Source organism: Petromyzon marinus, chromosome 49 (genome assembly GCF_048934315.1).
Source record: "Petromyzon marinus isolate PM22_M1 ecotype Great Lakes invasive population chromosome 49, UKy_Petmar_22M1.pri1.0, whole genome shotgun sequence".
Taxonomy (NCBI): Eukaryota; Metazoa; Chordata; class Hyperoartia; order Petromyzontiformes; family Petromyzontidae; genus Petromyzon; species Petromyzon marinus.
In genome coordinates this window covers 5,225,927-5,244,788 of record NC_133715.1, presented here as the reverse complement: position 1 = coordinate 5,244,788, position 18,862 = coordinate 5,225,927, and positions in this window count along the sequence as shown.

Below are 18,862 nucleotides of genomic sequence, written 5' to 3'. Positions count from 1 at the left end.
ACACACACAGACATACACACAGAGACAGACACACACACAGACACACACACAGACACACACAAAAACACACAGACACACACACAGACACACAAACACAGACACACACAGACAGACACACACACACACAGAGATACACACAGAGACAGACACACACACAGACACACAAACACAGACACAACAACAACAACCGCCATTCGCCACTAAGTGGCGGTGACGTCACCACGACGCTTGTGCCAGGCTATGTGCACCCTGAGGCCACGTGAAGTGTCGAACGCCCGCTGGCAGGAGGTCACGGGGCAGACCCAGGTGCCACGGGTCGACTGACTGAGATGACTGGCTGATGCACCACCTGTGCCCCCTACTGTGCCAACCTGCTGTGCTTTAGCCACCCGGCGCTCCGCTCGCTGTTGTGAGCGTCGCTCCTCCGCCCTCCGTTGTTGTTGGAGGGCGACTGCCTCCAACTGCCCAGTAGCAGCGTCCTTCACGAGCCTCCTCCACAGAGGCCGATCTTGACACCGCTGGTACCAGTCATCGGCAAGTCCACTCAGCTCCACGTCCTCCTGTACCACATCACTCCATCTCTTCTCTAGCCCGTGCCGCGCCCGCTTAGCCCCCTCAATCCGGCCAAACAAAAGCTGTTTCGGCATGCGGTGGCTGGGCATGCGGGCTACATGACCCAGCCATCGCAGCCTTGCCTGCCGGAGGAGCTCACCGATGGGACCCTGCCCAGATCTTTCAAGGATTTGTGAGCTCCTCACACAATCCAGTCTGGTTAAACCCAGGATGGATCGTAGGCAGGTCAGCCTAAATGTTTCTAACCGGCGAAGATGTTCCATTAGGGGGGTCCACGTTTCGCAAGCGTAGAGAAGGGAGGGAATGACCGTGGCCGAGAAGACCTGAAGCTTAGTGCGGAGCGACAGACCAGGTAGCTTCCACACAGCGTTACGCAACCGATGAAAAGATATTGCCGCTCGACTGATTCGGAGTGAGACCTCTGCTGTTAAACTGGAGCCAGTCATAAGCACACTGCCCAGGTATGGGGAACTCTCCACTCTCTCCACAACTGCCCCATCACCGATTGGGAGTTGTGGGGGTGGAGTGTCCGATGGTACAAAATACCCAGGCAGGTGCTTAGTTTTGGTGGGGCTGATGGTAAGGCCCCACCTCTTAGTGGCACGCTCCAGTCTCAGCAGCAGCGTCTCCAACTCCTCCTCTGTGTGTCTGTGTTTGTCTGACACACAAACACAGACACACACAGACACACACACAGACACACACACACAGACACACAAACACACACACAGACACACAGACACACACACAGACACAGACACACACAAACACACACACACAGACACACACAGACACACAACCACAGACACACAAACACGGACACCGATATAACTCCACACACCTGAATCGAAACGCGGAAATTAAACTCTCACACACACAGAGAGACACACGCAGCTATAAACACACGTAATAAAAACACACACATAGCTACACGCGCGCACACACAGATATATAACACTTAAATATAAACTCACAAAGACAAAGATCCCCCGTATAGCCTGTAACAGACTCTTGGGGAAAGTGCGTTTAGCGAGCACCTATGATGACCGGCTCAGAACACGAGGGAGTTGGTGGCCAACGCCACGCACAAACACACACACGCACATCCACGTACACAGACACTCGCATGCACACACACGCAAACCCATGCGAACACACACGCACACACGGGCACAACAACAAAGATCCCCCGTATAGCCTTGACAGACTGTTGGGGCAAGTGTTGTTAGCGAGCACCTATGAAGGCTGGCACGGCGCACGAGCGGGTGGTTGGCCAGCACAACGCCCGGCCGCCTTTGTCTCCGCCAGTGGCGATGATTTTACATACCGCACCGGGAACTTATTTGTGGCTGAGTCGACCTACAGGAGGTCAAATACCGGTTCAGGTTATCGACACCGGTGTTGGCCGTGAGCGGGAGTCGAACTCGGGTCGCCAGGTTCGTAGCGCAGCGCGCTGACCGCTGCACCACCGCTCCTCACGCACACGCACCCCCACACACATGCGCCCACACACACGCGCACACGCACAACGACGCACACACGCACGCGCGCACCCTTCATCCATCCTTCACCCATCATGCCGCCCGCCGTCACCCGCCCGCTCACCCCCGCATCTCGCGGGGGCGCGGACGAGGAGCGAGGGGCGAGGAGTCGGCAGCAGCAGCGGCGGGTGGTGCCGACTCCTCCTCCTCCTCCGCCTTTAATCATCAACCCCCCCCTCACCCTCGTCACCCCCCCTCAATCCTCCTCGCCCCCGCGACCCGCGCTATTGACTCAAGAAAACAGCTGTCACAGACTTAACCTCACTCCACCACCACCACCACGGCCACTACAACCACTAAACCCACAACCAGCACCACCATTAAACCCACAACCAGCAGGAATATTAAACCTACAACCAGCACCACCATTAAACCCACAACCAGCACCACCATAAAACCCACAACCAGCACCAATATTAAACCTACAATCAGCACCACCATTAAACCCACAACCAGCACCACCATTAAACCCACAATCAGCACCACTATTAAACCTACAATCGGCACCACCATTAAACCCACAACCAGCACCAATATTAAACCTACAACCAGCACCACCATTAAACCCACAACCAGCACCAATATTAAACCTACAACCAGCACCACCATTAAACCCACAACCAGCACCACCATTAAACCCACAATCAGCACCACTATTAAACCTACAACCAGCACCACCATTAAACCCACAACCAGCACCACCAGTAAACCCACAATCAGCACCACTATTAAACCTACAATCAGCACCACCATTAAACCCACAACCAGCACCAATATTAAACCTACAGCCAGCACCACCACTAAACCCACAACCAGCACCAATATTAAACCTACAACAAGCACCACTACTAAACCCACAACCAGCACCGCCATTAAACCCACAATCAGCACCACTATTAAACCTACAATCAGCACCACCATTAAACTCACAACCAGCACCACTACTAACCCCACAACCAGCACCGCCATTAAACCCACAATCAGCACCACTATTAAACCCACAACCAGCACCACCATTAAACCCACAATCAGCACCACTACTAAACCCACAACCAGCACCACCATTAAACCGACAACCAGCACCAATATTAAACCCACAACAAGCACCACTACTAAACCCACAACCAGCACCACTACTAAACCCGCAACTAGCATCACCATTAAACCCACAATGAGTACCACTACGAAACCCACAATCAGCACCACTACGAAACCCACAACCAGCACCACCATTAAACCCACAACCAGCACCACCATTAAACCTACAACCAGCGCCAATATTAAACCTACAACCAGCACCATCATTAAACCCACAACCAGCACCACCATTAAGCCCACAGCCAGAAGCACCATTAAACCCACAACCAGCACCAGTATTAAACCTACAACCAGCACCACCATTAAACCTACAACCAGCACCGCCATTAAACCTACAGCCAGCACCACCATTAACCCCACAACCAGCACCACCATTAAACCTACAACCAGCACCACCATTAAACCTACAGCCAGCACCACCATTAAACCCACAACCAGTACCAATATTAAACCTACAACAAGCACCACTACTAAACCCACAACCAGCACCACTACTAAACCCGCAACTAGCACCACCAATACACCCACAATCAGTACCACCACTAAACCCACAATCAGCACCACTACCGAACCCAAAACCAAACCACCACTATTAAACCCATAACCACCACCATCACAACCACCACCATCACAATCACCACTCCTAAACCCGCAACCATCACTACTATCACGACCCGACCACCACCACCAACTGCTACGACCACAACGAACGCCGCCACCACTACCAAGACAACCCACTACGACTACCACATACTACCACCACCAACACCACCACCACCACCACCACAATCAACAAGAAATGCCGTTACCGCCACCGTGAATAACAACACTAATCACAATATCACCATCTCCATCAGCAGCGCCACCACCACCATCATCAATAACAACCAAAACAAAGATCCCTACGTATTGCCTTAAACAAATCTTTGTGTGTGCATTTGCGTGCCTGCCTGAAGGCCGTAACGGGACACGACAAGGTGGGTTGTCAGCAACCACGCCCGGCCGCCTTTGTCTCCCCAGTGGCGATGTTTACACAGCGCACCAGGTACTCATTTAAGGCTGAGTCGACCTAGGGGAGGCCCCGGACCGGTTCAGATAATCGTCACTGGTGTTGGCCGTGAGCGGGAATTGAACTCGGGTCGCCAGGTTCGTAGCGCAGCGCGTCAGCTGCAACCCTAACACCAACACCACCACCAACACCACCACCAACACCACCACCACAAACACCACCACCAACACCACCACCAACACCTCCACCACAAATACCACTACAACCACTCCCAAAAGCAACAACGGATACCATGATCATCGTCAACACTAGCACCACCTCTCCGTTTATGTGCTCTGAAACAGGGTCATTGCGCGGAACGTCACCTTATATCAACTTTTTCTTTTTTATGGCCACACGCACAATGTGGTTGTTGTTGTTGTTGGCACGGGACGCGTTGTTTGTTTGTTTGTTGCTGTTGTGTTTGTGCATCGACGCCAACGCAGCCAGAGAAACAAACTTTGTTAGTAGGATCGCTCCAGCAAACGTGTCTGCTGTCCTCCCCACGTGACAGCACCGTCAATGCCGCCGCGTGTGCCATGATGGTATCATGGTGATGGTGGGGTGATGTTTATGATTTTGATGATATCATGGTGATGATGGGGTGATTTTTCTGATTGCGATGATATCATGGTGATGATGGGATGATTTGTATAATTTTGATGATATCATGGTGATCGAGTGATGCTTATAATTGTGATGATATCATGATGACGAGGTCATGTTTATAATTGCGATGAGATCATGATGATGGGGTAATGTTTATGATTGTGATATCATAATGATGGAGTGACGTTTATAATTGTGACGATACCATGGTGATGATGGAGTGATGTTTATGATTGTGATGATGATGAAGATATTATAATGATGGAGTCAATTTATTATTATGATGATATCACAATTATACACATGACGGAGTGACATCATTATTATATCATCATCATCAAAGCCATAATGCTTATGGTGTTGTTTAAATAGGGGTGATAATGGTGGTGATGACCATGATGGTGGTGATGATGATAATTGAATCAGAATAATGTTAGCAATCGTGCTGTAATTGTTGGAACGATGATGATCTTGATGATTACGATGATGGTCAATTTCATGATATGCATTACCACCGTGTTCAATGTAGAGTAAACACACGTACAAACGTGTATATGCTCGTGTGTGTACTCTATGTGAGGGGGTGATAGTGGAGCGGTTGGCACACTGTGCTACGAACCCGGACCACCCGAGTTCGATTCCCGCTCGCGACCCCAAACAGTGGCGAATATCTGAACCAGTCCTGGCCTTCCGTCGTGCGCTGTGTAAACATCATCAGCATTGAGGAGACAAAGGCGGCCGGGTGTGGTATTTGTTACCCACCACATTGTGTTCCGTGCCGGTCTTCATAGGGGCCGTCCATAAATGACGTCACGCACCTAGGAGGGTGGGGGTCAGACATGTGTGACGAGGGGGGGGGGGGGTGAGAAATGTGACGTCACATCAAAATGCGCAACCTTAAATAAATATAGAATTAAATTTCGATTTAAAGCTTTCGTGACTGCAAGGATTCATCTTCTTTGGTTCTTTCGGTAAAGTCACGTAGAATGAGAATAAAATAATCAATTGATAAAATAAAATAACACAATAATATTCTCACGACGTTTCGGCCACAACACAAGAGACTGTCTGGTAGGACAGCGCTGGAGTGACAGTCTCGTCCCTTCACCTGATGAAGGCCGCTTGTGTTGTGGCCGAAACGTCGTGAGAATATTATTGTGTTATTTTATTTTATCAATTTATTATTTTATTCTCATTCCACGTGACTTTACCGAAAGAACCAAAGAAGAAAAAAATATAGAATTGTTATAACGACACTAATTGTTATAACAACACTCCTACAACATTAGAGTGCGGCGCCACATTAAATACGCACTACAATGACAATAATTTAAAGCGATTTGAAGCATGTTTTTTTTGGGGGGGGGGGGGGCAGAGCTCTGTGACGTCATATTTGAGGGGGGGTCTGACTTTTAGTGACGCCGTGTGACGAGAAGGGGGGGGTAAAAAAAGCCCATAATGGCGTGACGTCATTTATGGACGGCCCCCATACTTGCTCGCAAGCAGCACTTTCCCCAACGGTATGTTACGACTATACGGGCGATCTTAATGTGTCGTTATGTGTGTGTATAGACATAATTATTTTTACGACAACAATCAACAACAAACAATTCAAGTCATTTGACAACATTACCAAATTTCCTTTGCAGCTTAAAAAAACAAACAAATGCACATTATAGACTTTGGTAACGATGCCCATAATAGCGCGCGATGTTCATACGTTCCCACACCTCTGACTGACACACAGCCGCCACTGACATTGTGAAGCCCTGTGTGGTCTCATCCCGACTGATAATTATAGCCTCTGATCGATACAGCTGTTACAAACAAAACGACCCTAGTCCTGTGTGCGCGGTTAGCGCGCTGCGCTACGAACCTGGCGACCCGGGTTCGATTCCCGCTCACGGCCGCCAACACCCAGTGACGATTATCTGAACCGGTCCAGGGGCCTCCTCTAGGTCGACTCAGCCTGGAATGAGTACCTGGTGCGGTGTGTAAACATCGCCACTGGGGCGTGGTGCTGGCCATCCACCTCCTCGTATAACGCTCCGGCCTTCATAGGTGCTCGCTAACAGCACTTGCCCATACAGTTTGTTAAGGATATACGGGGGATCTTTGTCTTTTTGTGCGCACGCGAATGGGGGAGCGGGAGGTGTAGTGGTTAGCGCTACGCTGCGCTACGAACCCTCCGCCTCCCGAGTTCGAGTCCCTGCTCACTGCCGACACCAATGACGATTAAATTATCTGAACTGGTAACTGGCACTCCCCAGGGTCTACTCAGCCTCTAATGAGCATCTGGCGCGGTGTGTAAAACATCGCCGCTAGGGAGACAAAGGCGGCCTGGCGTGGTGCTGGACACTCATCTCCTCGTGTGCCGTTCCAGCCTTCATAGGTGCTCGCTAACAGCACTTGCCCCAACAATCTGTTAAGGCTATACGGGGGATCTTTGTCTTTGTTCATATATATCCACGTGTGTGTACGTATGTGTGTGTATATACAAACGGAGACAAAGACGATTATCTGTACAAAGACAAAGACAAAGATTCCCCGTATAGCCTGAACAGACTGTTGGGGCAAGTGCTGTTAGCGAACACCTATGAAGTCCGGCACAGCGCACGAGGCGGGTGGGGTGGCCAGCGTCACGCGCACGCGCGCGCATTCCGTACACAACTGCATGCCCACTGAACCGTAACAGGCAGAATCAGCATCAGAGCGCACTGAGAGCGCTGCTAACCAAGTGAGCCCGGCCATGGAGTCGCTTTCGCTGCCTCCCTCGGCATCCTCCGCCTCCCGCTCAGCTAACCCCGAAAAGCTGACCGGCGGAACGCGCGTGCAGAGTTACAAAGGCAAAGATCCCCCGCATAGCCTCTAACAGAGCGCTCTGGGGGGGCAAGTGCTGTTTAGCGAGCAGCCCCTACGAAAGCTGTCCGCGGTGTGGGATCACGCGCGGCCGCCTTTGTCTCCCGCAGTGGCGACGTTTTACAAAAGCACCTCCACGCGTACATCCCCCCCCTCCCCCTTCCACCCCATCGGCCAGGCTGACTTGTTTTGCGAGTGCATCGCCTCGCTAATCATCATCATTAACTATGATATTAGAATCATAATATTATTGAATAATGCAATCAAAATCTACGCATCGAGTTTCCTGGCTGTCTGCTTGCTGGGCTCCCCTTCGCCTATATGGCTGCGGGGCCGTTTCCACTGAAAGCTAGCTGGGTAGCTGGCTGTACGGGATTTATTTCCGTGGAACAAATAAATACATTGACTTGAATTGAAACAAAGGAAGAAGACCTTCTAAAGATGTTTAATAATGACAATAATAATCGATTACATAAGACTGACCACGACTCATTTAACGTCGCTCTAACTGTTCAATGTGTGCTCGCATCGATGTGATTCTTTCGCCCAAAAATATGCTTAAAAATTTCCTAGATAATATTTTCACAAATATATAACACCCTCACATTGAATATTATCTGGGCATTTTATTGATTAATTACAGAGTAGATTACTGGCCGCACTCCGATGATCTGAGGCTCGTGAGATGACCATGGGCACATTGGGTGCCTGTCACCTTCCATTCCAGAGCAAGGGCTTCTCTAGCAGTAAGAATCATAAGACAAAGACCCCCCGTATAGCCTGTATCAGACTGTTGGGGCAAGTGTTGCTGGCGAGCACCTATGGAGGCCGCCACGGCACATGAACTCATTAGAGGCTGAGTGGACCTAGGGGAAGAAGCCCAGGAGTGGTTTAGATATCCGTCACTGGTGTTGGCCGTGAGCGGGAATCGAACTCGGGTCGCCGGGGATCGTAGCGCAGCGTAGCGCTAACCGCTACCGCTCCGCAGACACAAACCCAGATACAACAACAACCGCCATTCGCCACTAAGTGGCGGTGACGTCACCACGACGCTTGTGCCAGGCCATGTGCACCCTGAGGCCACGTGAAGTGTCGAACGCCCGCTGGCAGGAGGTCACGGGGCAGACCCAGGTGCCACGGGTCGACTGACTGAGATGACTGGCTGGTGCACCACCTGTGCCCCCTACTGTGCCAACCTGCTGTGCCCTAGTCACCCTGCGCTCCGCTCGTTGTTGTGAGCGTCGCTCCTCCGCCCTCCGTTGTTGTTGGAGGGCGACTGCCTCCAACTGCCCAGTAGCGTCCTTCACGAGCCTCCTCCACAGAGGCCGATCTTGACACCGCTGGTATCAGTCATCGGCAAGTCCACTCAGCTCCACGTCCTCCTGTACCACATCACTCCATCTCTTCTCTAGCCCGTGCCGCGCCCGTTTAGCCCCCTCGATCCGGCCGAACAAAAGCTGTTTCGGCATGCGGTGGCTGGGCATACGGGCTACATGGCCCAGCCAACGCAGCCTTGCCTGCCGGAAGAGCTCACCGATGGGATATTGTTCAGATTTTTCAAGGATTTGTGAGCTCCTCACACAATCCAGCCTGGTTAAACCCAGGATTGATCGTAGGCAGGCCAGCCTAAATGGTTCTAACCGGTGAAGATGTTCCATTAGGGGGGTCCACGTTTCGCAAGCGTAGGGAAACGAGGGCATGACCGTGTCCGAGAAGACCTGAAGCTTCGTGTGGAGCGACAGACCAGGTAGCTTCCAAACAGCGTTACGCAACCGATGAAAATATATTGACGGTCGACGGATTCGGAGTGAGACCTCTGCTGTCTAACTTGAACCGGTCATGAGCACACTGCCCAGGTATTCAAAACTCTCCACTCAGACACACCCAGACGCATACACACACACCCAGTCACACACACCCAGACTCACATACCCAGAAACACTTACCCAGACACACATATCCAGACACACACACCCAGATACACACACCCATACACACACACCCAGACACACACTCAGACAGACAGACACACACACACACCCAGACACACACTTAGATACACATACCCAGACACACACTCAGACATACACATACCCAAATACACACTCAGACACACACTCAAACACACACCCAGACACACACTTAGATACACATACCCAGACACACACACCCAGACACAGACCCAGACACACACACCCAGACACAGCCACCGAGACACACACTCAGACACACACGCACACACACCGAGACACACACTCAGACACACACACACCCATACACACATTCAGACACACGCGCGGACGCCCTCACCCCGGAGCGAACCCGTCTGTGCGCAGTGCGCGACTGCCCGCGGGCCCTGCGCCCCCTGCCCCCCTGCACCCCCCCCCCTCTGATCGATCAGCGGGGCCTAGGAGTCTCATCGACCCGCGCGGCGCGTGCCTCGAGATCCCACTCCTCCAAACCGCAGCGACCATCGTCATCAGCAGCTATCATCATTGTCATCAGCAGCTATCATCAGCATCAGCCATCATCAGCAGCTACATTCAGCATCAGCCATCATCATCATCAGCACCTATGGTCAGCAATCATTATCATCAGCAGCTATGATCAGCATCATCCATCATCAGCAGCAGTAGTAGCCATCAGCAGCAGCTATCATCATCAGCATCAGCCATCGTCATCATCATAAGCAGTAGGCATCCTCTGCAGCACTAACCATCATCATCAACAGCAGCAGTCATCATCATCATCATCAGTAGCAGCTAACATAATAATCAGCAGTAGCCATCATCGTCAGTAGCCGTTATCAACAGCATCAGTAGCCAACAGCAACAGCTCTCGTGATCATCAACAACAGCAGCCACCATCATCAGCTATCACAAAAATCAGCCATCATGAGCAGCGGTCACTATTATCATCAGCAGCCATCATCACCATCATGTGGCCTCGTCTCAAAGCCATAACCAGGTGTTGAACTTGTTCCATCGCGGAGCTATGCGGCCAAGATGGCTCTGCGCTCCAGCCGGTGGCTCGTAGTCACAAGGTTATCAGTTCAAATCCATCCTGGGTGCGGACGACTCAGCCAACCATCCATCCGGGGCAGATAAAACGAGTAGGTACCGCTTCGTGGGTAAATCATCAGTGGCTGGCCTACGGATGAACTGGCCCCCGCCTCGGGAATGAGGAGTTTCCTGCCCGGGCTGCCACTCAGGAATTATTGTGGAACATCAACCCCTGTTCGCCATGAGGTGTTGACACTCAACACGATGCCTCTTCATGTCTGTGTGCGCGCGCGTGTCTGTGTGTGTCTGTGCGTGTGTCTCTGTGTGTGTGCGTGTGCGCGCGTGTCTGTGTGTGTCTGTGTATGCGCGAGCGTCTCTTTGTGTGCGCGTGCGTGTCTGTGTGTGTCTCTGTGCGCGCGTGTGTCTCTGTGTGTGTGCGTTTGTGCGCGCGTGTCTGTGTGTGTATGTGTCTGTGTGTGCGCGTGTGTCTGTGTGTGCGCGTGTGTGCGTGTCTGTGTGTAACGGTTAGCGCGACTGCGCTACGTGCAAAGCGACCCGGGTTCGATTCCCGCTCACGGCCGCCAACACCCAGTGACGATTATCTGAACCGGTCCTGGGCCTCCCCTAGGTCGACTCAGGCTCAAATGAGTTCCTGGTGCGGTGGATAAACATCGCCACTAGGGAGACAAAGGCGGACGGGCGTGGTGCTGGTCACCCACCCGCTCGTGTGCCGTGCCGGCCTTCATAGGGGCTCGCTCACAACACTTGCCCCAACAGTCTGTTCAGGCTACACGGGGGGGGTGATCTTTGTCTTTGTGTCCCTTGATCCGTGCGTTCCTCTCTTCGTGTTCCGGTGCAAATTCCCAGCTCGCGTCTCTCCCTCTCTCTCTCTCTCCGTGCTTGGTCGCGACCTTTGCAGCTCTCTCGTTGGGCCCTCCTCGGGCGTCGCGGGAGAGTCGCGCGCCTCGTGCACGTGGATGATGGTGGGGACTTCATGGAGGTGGGACAGGCTAAGGCAACTTGGAGGTAGTGGTGGGTGGGACTCGTGTGTAGGGTGCAGGAGGATAGGGTAGGCAACTTGGAGGTAGTGATGGGTGGGACTCGTGTGTAGGGTGCAGGAGGATAGGGTAGGAAACTTGGAGGTTGTGATGGTGGTGATGGTGGTGGTGTTGATGGTGGTGGTGATGAGATTGTAAGAGTGGACCTTGGAGGACGCTCCCTTTTTCCTGCAGGATCTGGCAGCAGGAAGAGAGCGATGGCGATGGGTGCGGACGTGAGTGGCATCAGTGGCATTGGCGATATCTCCCTGATTCAGATCTTGCCACTGAGACACCAGACACGGATCGACGGCGAAACGAGCCAGAATTTGTTAAATTGATCGCAGGGTCATCACGCGTTTCACCTTAAGAGGTCTTCACCAACCCGCGCAGACCTCTCTGGTGAAGTACGGCTAACAACGAAATTATATTATTAGACTCGACAAATGACGACTATAAACTATGAAGCTTAAACATATTTTTTATTTTAAATTTACAAGCTAAGGCCCACTGAGTTATCCAGCTTTTTTCAGAAGTGACCTGGCCGCAATGGATAGCTCAACGAAGTGGCTTATCACGTGGGAAATGCACAGCAGGCAAATACTCTAAACGCACGTGATGTTGATTCTAAATGTGGAGGGAAAACCCGGAGGGCAAAAAATCCACGCGACCACTGGGTGAGAAAGAGAGAGAGAGAGACACGCAAACTCCAAATATGCAGCAGCAGGCGTCAGGGTTGAGGATCGAACCCACGACTTCCTGCATACCAGGCGAGGCAGTTAACATCTCCTAGCCACCGTGATGGTGATGATGAGAGACACGCAAACGCCAAGTATACAGCAGCAGGCGTCAGGGTTGAGGATCGAACCCACGACCTCCTGCATACCAGGCGAGGTAGTTAACATCTCATAGCCACCGTGACACCGCTTCCTGTCGCACAACTCGAACAACACCTGCTCCTCGCAACATTTACCAGAGCGGCAGGACCCTCCTGAACAAGAGGCTTGAGACTCACTACTCACAGTCGCTCGCCTGGGTGACCGTGTGTACGTATGTGGGGAGCGGTGGCGCAATGCTTAGCGCACTGCCATACGAACCCGGCTATCCCTACCCGAGTTCTATTCCCATTCGCGGCTGACATCGGTGTTGGTGTACAGGAGGACGAGGGTTCGATCCCCACCCCGAGGCCTGCTGTATATTTGGAGTTTCGGTCTTTCTCCCCGCGGTGCCGTGGATTTTTCTCCAGGTCCTCCGGTTCCCCCCCTCCACATTTAGATCCAACATCACGCGTTTAGAGTGTTTGGCCGCTATGCATTTCCATGTGGTGGTGATGATGATAATGACGAGCCACTTCGTTGAGCTATCATTTGTGGCCAGGCCGCTTCTGAACAAGAGCTTCGCAGCTCAGTGCGCCTTACCCGGTAAACAAAGTAGACGTTTCGAATCGGCTACGGGGACCTCCCCCTAGATCGACTCAACCTCAAACATGTGGCCGGTGCGGTGTGTAAACATCGTCACCTGTGAGACAGGGGCGGCCGGGCGTGGTGCTGACCACCCACCCCCTCGCGTTCAGTGCCGATGTAAATAGGTGCTACTCCTGAACAGCACTTGCGTCCAATGGCCTGTTGAAGTGAGATCTTTGTCTTTGTGTGTGTTAGTGTATGCGATTATGTGCGTGCGTATGTGCGTACGTTGCGTGCGTGTCCTATGTGTATGCCCGTTCGTGTGACCGTGACATCACTTAGCCCTCGAAAGTCGGTTAAGGCTACACGGGGGATCTTTGTCGTTGTTCAAATTAGCGCTGAAAGCGAGACTCGGACCCACATCTTAGAGAGAGGGCCCTTGCCGATAACGTCTGGCAGTTCCCCTGCATAGACTCACGCGAACTCTGACTCTGCTGATGAGACACTGCGTGTCAAAACCGGCACACATTAGTCTTGGCTGTGCTGAACCGATGCTGCTGATATTATTCGGTGCTAGAGGGCCGTGGAGCGCCGACGGGCCGTGTGAGGATCGGCTCAATGGATTGCGTGGAGAGACTTGCACACGACGGAGGCATTGCCGAGTATCCAATAAAGCTTGATCCGCAATGAAGTCCTTCTTTGTGACGTCACCTTCTCTGCTGGTCACCATCAGCAACATCGGCGACCTCTGATCGCACAGGGTGGTGCACGGCTCACCGCGATATTTCCGAACGAAAACGCGTACAGGGACTCCTCTACTTACGAACGAGTTAGGTTCCAGAGGTCTGTTCGTAAGTCGATTTGTTCGAAAGTCCAACTTTACACCTGTCGATTCCAAACACGTTGTACGGCGTGTATACATACACCCGACACGGGGAATGCCTTTAAAAATTGTATAATCTCCTGCAGATGTAGATGCCACTGGTTCTTCATGTTCTGCAGATGTAGATGCCACTGGTTCTTCATGTTATACAGATGTAGATGCTACTGGTTCTTCATGTTCTGCAGATGTAGATGCCACTGATTCTTCATGTTCTGCAGATGTAGATGCCACTGATTCTTCATGTTCTGCAGATGAAGATGCCACTGGTTCTTCACGTTCTACAGATGTAGATGCCACTGGTTCTTCATGTTCTGCAGATGTACAGTAGATGTCACTGGTTCTTCACGTTCTGCAGATGTAGATGCCACTGTTTCTTCACGTTATGTAGATGTAGATGCCACTGATTCTTCACGTTGTGCAGATGTAGATGCCACTGGTTCTTCACGTTATGCAGACGTAGATACCACTGGTTCTTCATGTTCTGCACATGTAGATGCCACTGGTCCATCATGCTTTGCAGATGTGGATGCCACTGATTCTTCATGTTCTGCAGATGTAGATGCTACTGATTCTTCATGTTCTGCAGATGTAGATGCCACTGATTCTTCATGTTCTGCAGATGTAGATGCCACCACTCTCATCTATTGCACTGCCGTTGAACTTACGACCCTCGGTCCAAACAGGCAACTGGACATGCGAACAGGTTTGTTCATAACTCTGAACGTTCGTAAGTCTAATGATCGTAAGTAGAGGAGTTCTTATATTATGTTTATTATTATTATTTACGTTGGGGTTTTTTTCAGAGGAATTTCCGAGAGAAAATAAATTGAAAGGCAAGAGAAACAACTCAGACTCGATAATTTTACCACTCAGCTCAATTCAACAAACGTGTTCCAACCGCTATCGATTACAGATTGATTAGTGCTGCTTGTCGTTGGCCATGTGACGTTTTGCGCCTTTGGGCGCCGTTTTCAGCAACTGTTCATAACAATATTATTGTCATCATCATCATCACTGCCATCATCACCACCATCACATCACTGCCTCCACCATTAGCATCATCACTACCACCTCGATCATCAGCACCATGACCATTACCATCACTACCACGACCACCACATCACTATCACCACCACGTGTATCACCAGTGTCACCGCTGCCACAACATCCTTCACCACCACAACCACAACAGGCAACACACAAAACAACAAAACCAGGTGCACTTTTAGGTCACGTGAATTCTGGAAGGCACAGTGATGGCGGGAGGGGACCGGGCATGACCGTGGTTAACTAAGCCACCACCCCCACCACCACACCTCTTCCACCAGCTCCATCGTCATCACCATCAACACCACCACCAACACCACCAACACCACACCGTCACCACCATCCACTACACCAACACTACACCCCCAGATCACCACCTCTACCAGCCAGCAGCACCACCACCCCACCACTAGTACCACCACACCACCATCCACCACAGCGCTACCACAAGCACCAACCACACCACCACCAGGACCAACACCACCACCAGAACCACCAGGACCACCACCACACCACCACCGCCACCACCACCCCACCACCTCTACCACCACGCCACCACCAGCACTACTACACCCCCAGATCACAAGCTCTACCACCACCAGCACGACCACCCCGCCACTAGTACCACCACTACACCAATACCATCAGCACCACCACCCCACCACTAGTACCACTACGCGACCATCCACCACAGCGCTAACAAAAGCACCAACCACACCACCACCATCACGACCATCTCCACTGCCACCACCACCCCACCACCTCTACCACCACACCACCACCACCACCAGCAGCAGCACCACTACACCCCCAGACCACCACCTCTACCATCACCAGCACCACCACCACCACACCACCACCACCACACCATCAGCAGCAGAACCGCCACACCACCACGAGCAACGACACCACCACACCACCACACCAGCAGCAGAACCGCCACACCACCACTAGCACCGCCACCACTAGCACCGCCACCACCACCACCCCGACCAGCGGGATGAGACGGCGCCTGTCCGCGAGAAGGGTTCGCGGGCTGGGGGGGAGGGGGTGTTAGGGGGGTTGGGGCGGTGCGGGCTTAAGGGGTTGGGGGGTGTTGGGGGGGTGTTGGGGGCCGCGCGGCTCCGCCAAATCCGCGGCGGCTCTGTGGGGAGATGCGCCGAGCATGCCTCATCTTTATGCAAACGAGATGTTTAGGGAAAAGACCCCACGCCCTAATTAGTTGGCGAGGAGGCGGGAATGGATGTGAGAATGTGAGCTCGGGGGAAGAGGAGGCGAGTGGGTGTGTGTGTGTCTGTCTGTGTGTCTGTCTGTGTGTATGTGTGTGTCTGTCTGCGTGTGTCTGTGTGTTTCTGTCTGTGTGTGTGTCTGTGTGTGTCTGTGTGTATGTGTGTGTGTCTGTCTGTGTGTGTGTCTGTCTGTGTGTGTGTCTGTGTGTGTCTGTCTGTGTGTATGTGTGTGTGTCTGTCTCTGTGTGTATGTCTGTGTGTGTGTCTGTGTAGCGGTTAGCGCGCCAACACCAGTGACGATTATCTGAACCGGTCCCGGGCCTCCCCTAGGTCGACTCAGCCTCAAATGAGTACCTGGTTCGGTGTGTAAACATCGCCACTAGGGAGACAAAGGCGGTCGGGCGTGGTGCTGGCCACCCACCCCCTCGTGTACCGTTCCGGCCTTCAGAGGCGCTCGCTAACAGCACTTGCTCCTACAGTCTGTTACAGGCTATATGGGGGATCTTTGTCTGTCTGTGTGTATGTGTCTGTGTCTGTCTGCGTGTGTGTCTGTGTGTGTCTGTCTGTGTGTATGTGTGTCTGTCTGTGTGTGTGTCTGTCTGTGTGTGTGTCTGTCTGTCTGTCTGTGTGTCTGTCTGTGTGTATGTGTGTATGTCTGTCTGTGTGTGTATATGTGTGTGTATGTGTGTCTGTCTGTGTGTGTCTGTCTGTGTATGTTGTCTGTCTGTGTGTCTGTGTGTGTCTGTCTGTGTGTATGTGTGTATGTCTGTCTGTGTGTGTCTGTCTGTGTGTCTGTCTGTGTGTGTCTGTGTGTGTATGTGTGCCTGTCTGTCTGTGTGTCTGTGTGTGTGTGTCTGTCTGTGTGTGTCTGTGTGTATGTGTCTGTCTGTGTGTGTCTGTGTGTGTGTCTGTGTGTGTCTGTGTGTGTGTCTGTCTGTGTGTGTATGTATTGTGGGGAGCGATAGTGTAGCGGTTAGCGCGCTGCGCTATGAACCTGGCGACCCGGGTTCGATTCCCGCTCACGGCCAACACCAGTGACGATTATCTGAACCGGTCCCGGGCCTCCCCTAGGTCGACTCAGCCTCAAATGAGTACCTGGTGCGGTGTGTAAACATTGCCACTAGGGAGACAAAGGCGGTCGGGCGTGGTGCTGGCCACCCACCCCCTCGTGTACCGTTCCGGCCTTCATAGGTGCTCGCTAACAGCACTTGCCCCTACAGTCTGTTAAGGCTATATGGGGGATCTTTGTCTTTGTCTTTGTATGTGTGTGTGTGTGTGTGTGTGTCTGTGTATGTGTCTGTGTGTCTGTGTGTCTGTGTGTCTGTGTGTCTGTGTGTCTGTGTGTCTGTGTGTCTGTGTGTCTGTGTATGTGTGCCTGTCTGTGTGTGTGTGTGTGTGTCTGTGTGTGTGTGTGTCTGTCTGTGTGCGTGTGTCTGTGTGTCTGTCTGTGTGTCTGTCTGTGTGTCTGTCTGTGTGTGTGTCTGTGTGTGTGTCTGTGTGTCTGTGTGTGTGTCTGTGTGTCTGTGTGTGTGTCTGTGTGTCTGTGTGTGTGTCTATGTGTGTGTGTCTGTGTGTATGTGTGTGTGTCTGTGTGTGTGGTGCTGGCCACCCCCCCCCACCCCCTCGTAGGTGCTCGCTAACAGCACTTGCCCAGCAGGCTGGTAAGGCTATACGGGGGATCTTTGTCTTGTGGTGCCGGCCACCCACCTCCTCGTGTGCCGTGCCGTCCTTCGTAGATGCTCGCTCACAGCACTTGCCCCACAAAGTCTGTTGAGGCTACACTGGGGATCTTTGTCTTTGTGTGTGTCCATGGGTGTGTGCGCGTGACGGGGGATTTTGGGAGTTGGACTTTTCGGGGGCGGCGAGAATGAGCGAGGTGTGTGGGTGGAGGACGAGTGGGAGGGAAGGTGGGGGGAGGGGATGGCGGTGGGGGGAGGGGATGGCGGTGGGGGGAGAGGCGCTGCAAGTTAAACCTCAGGGACTTGGTTAAGGTGGTCAGAAATTTTGGGCCAGCTTCGTGCGCGTGTCTGTGTGTGTGTGTCTGTGTGTGTGTGTGTTTGGAGCAGTGGTGCAGCGGTTAGCGAGCTGCGCCACGAACCTGGCGACACGGAGTTTGATTTCCGCTCACGGCCAACACCAGTGACGATTATCTGAACCGGTCCCGGGCCTCCCCTAGGTCGACTCAGCCTCAAATGAGTACCAGGTGCGATGTGTAAACATTGCCACTAGGGAGACAAAGGCGGTCGGGCGTGGTGCTGGCCACCCACCCCCTCGTGTACCGTTCCGGCCTTCATAGGTGCTCGCTAACAGCACTTGCCCCTAGAGTCTGTTAAGGCTATACGGGGGATCTTTGTTTTTTGCCTTTGTTTGGGGAGCAGTGGTGCAGCGGTTAGCACGCTGCGATACGAACCCGGCGACCCGGGATCGAATCCCGCTCACGTCCAACACCAGTGACGATCATTTGAACCGGTCCTGGGCCTCCCCTAGATCGACTCAGCCTCAAATGAGTACCAGGTGCGATGTGTAAACATCG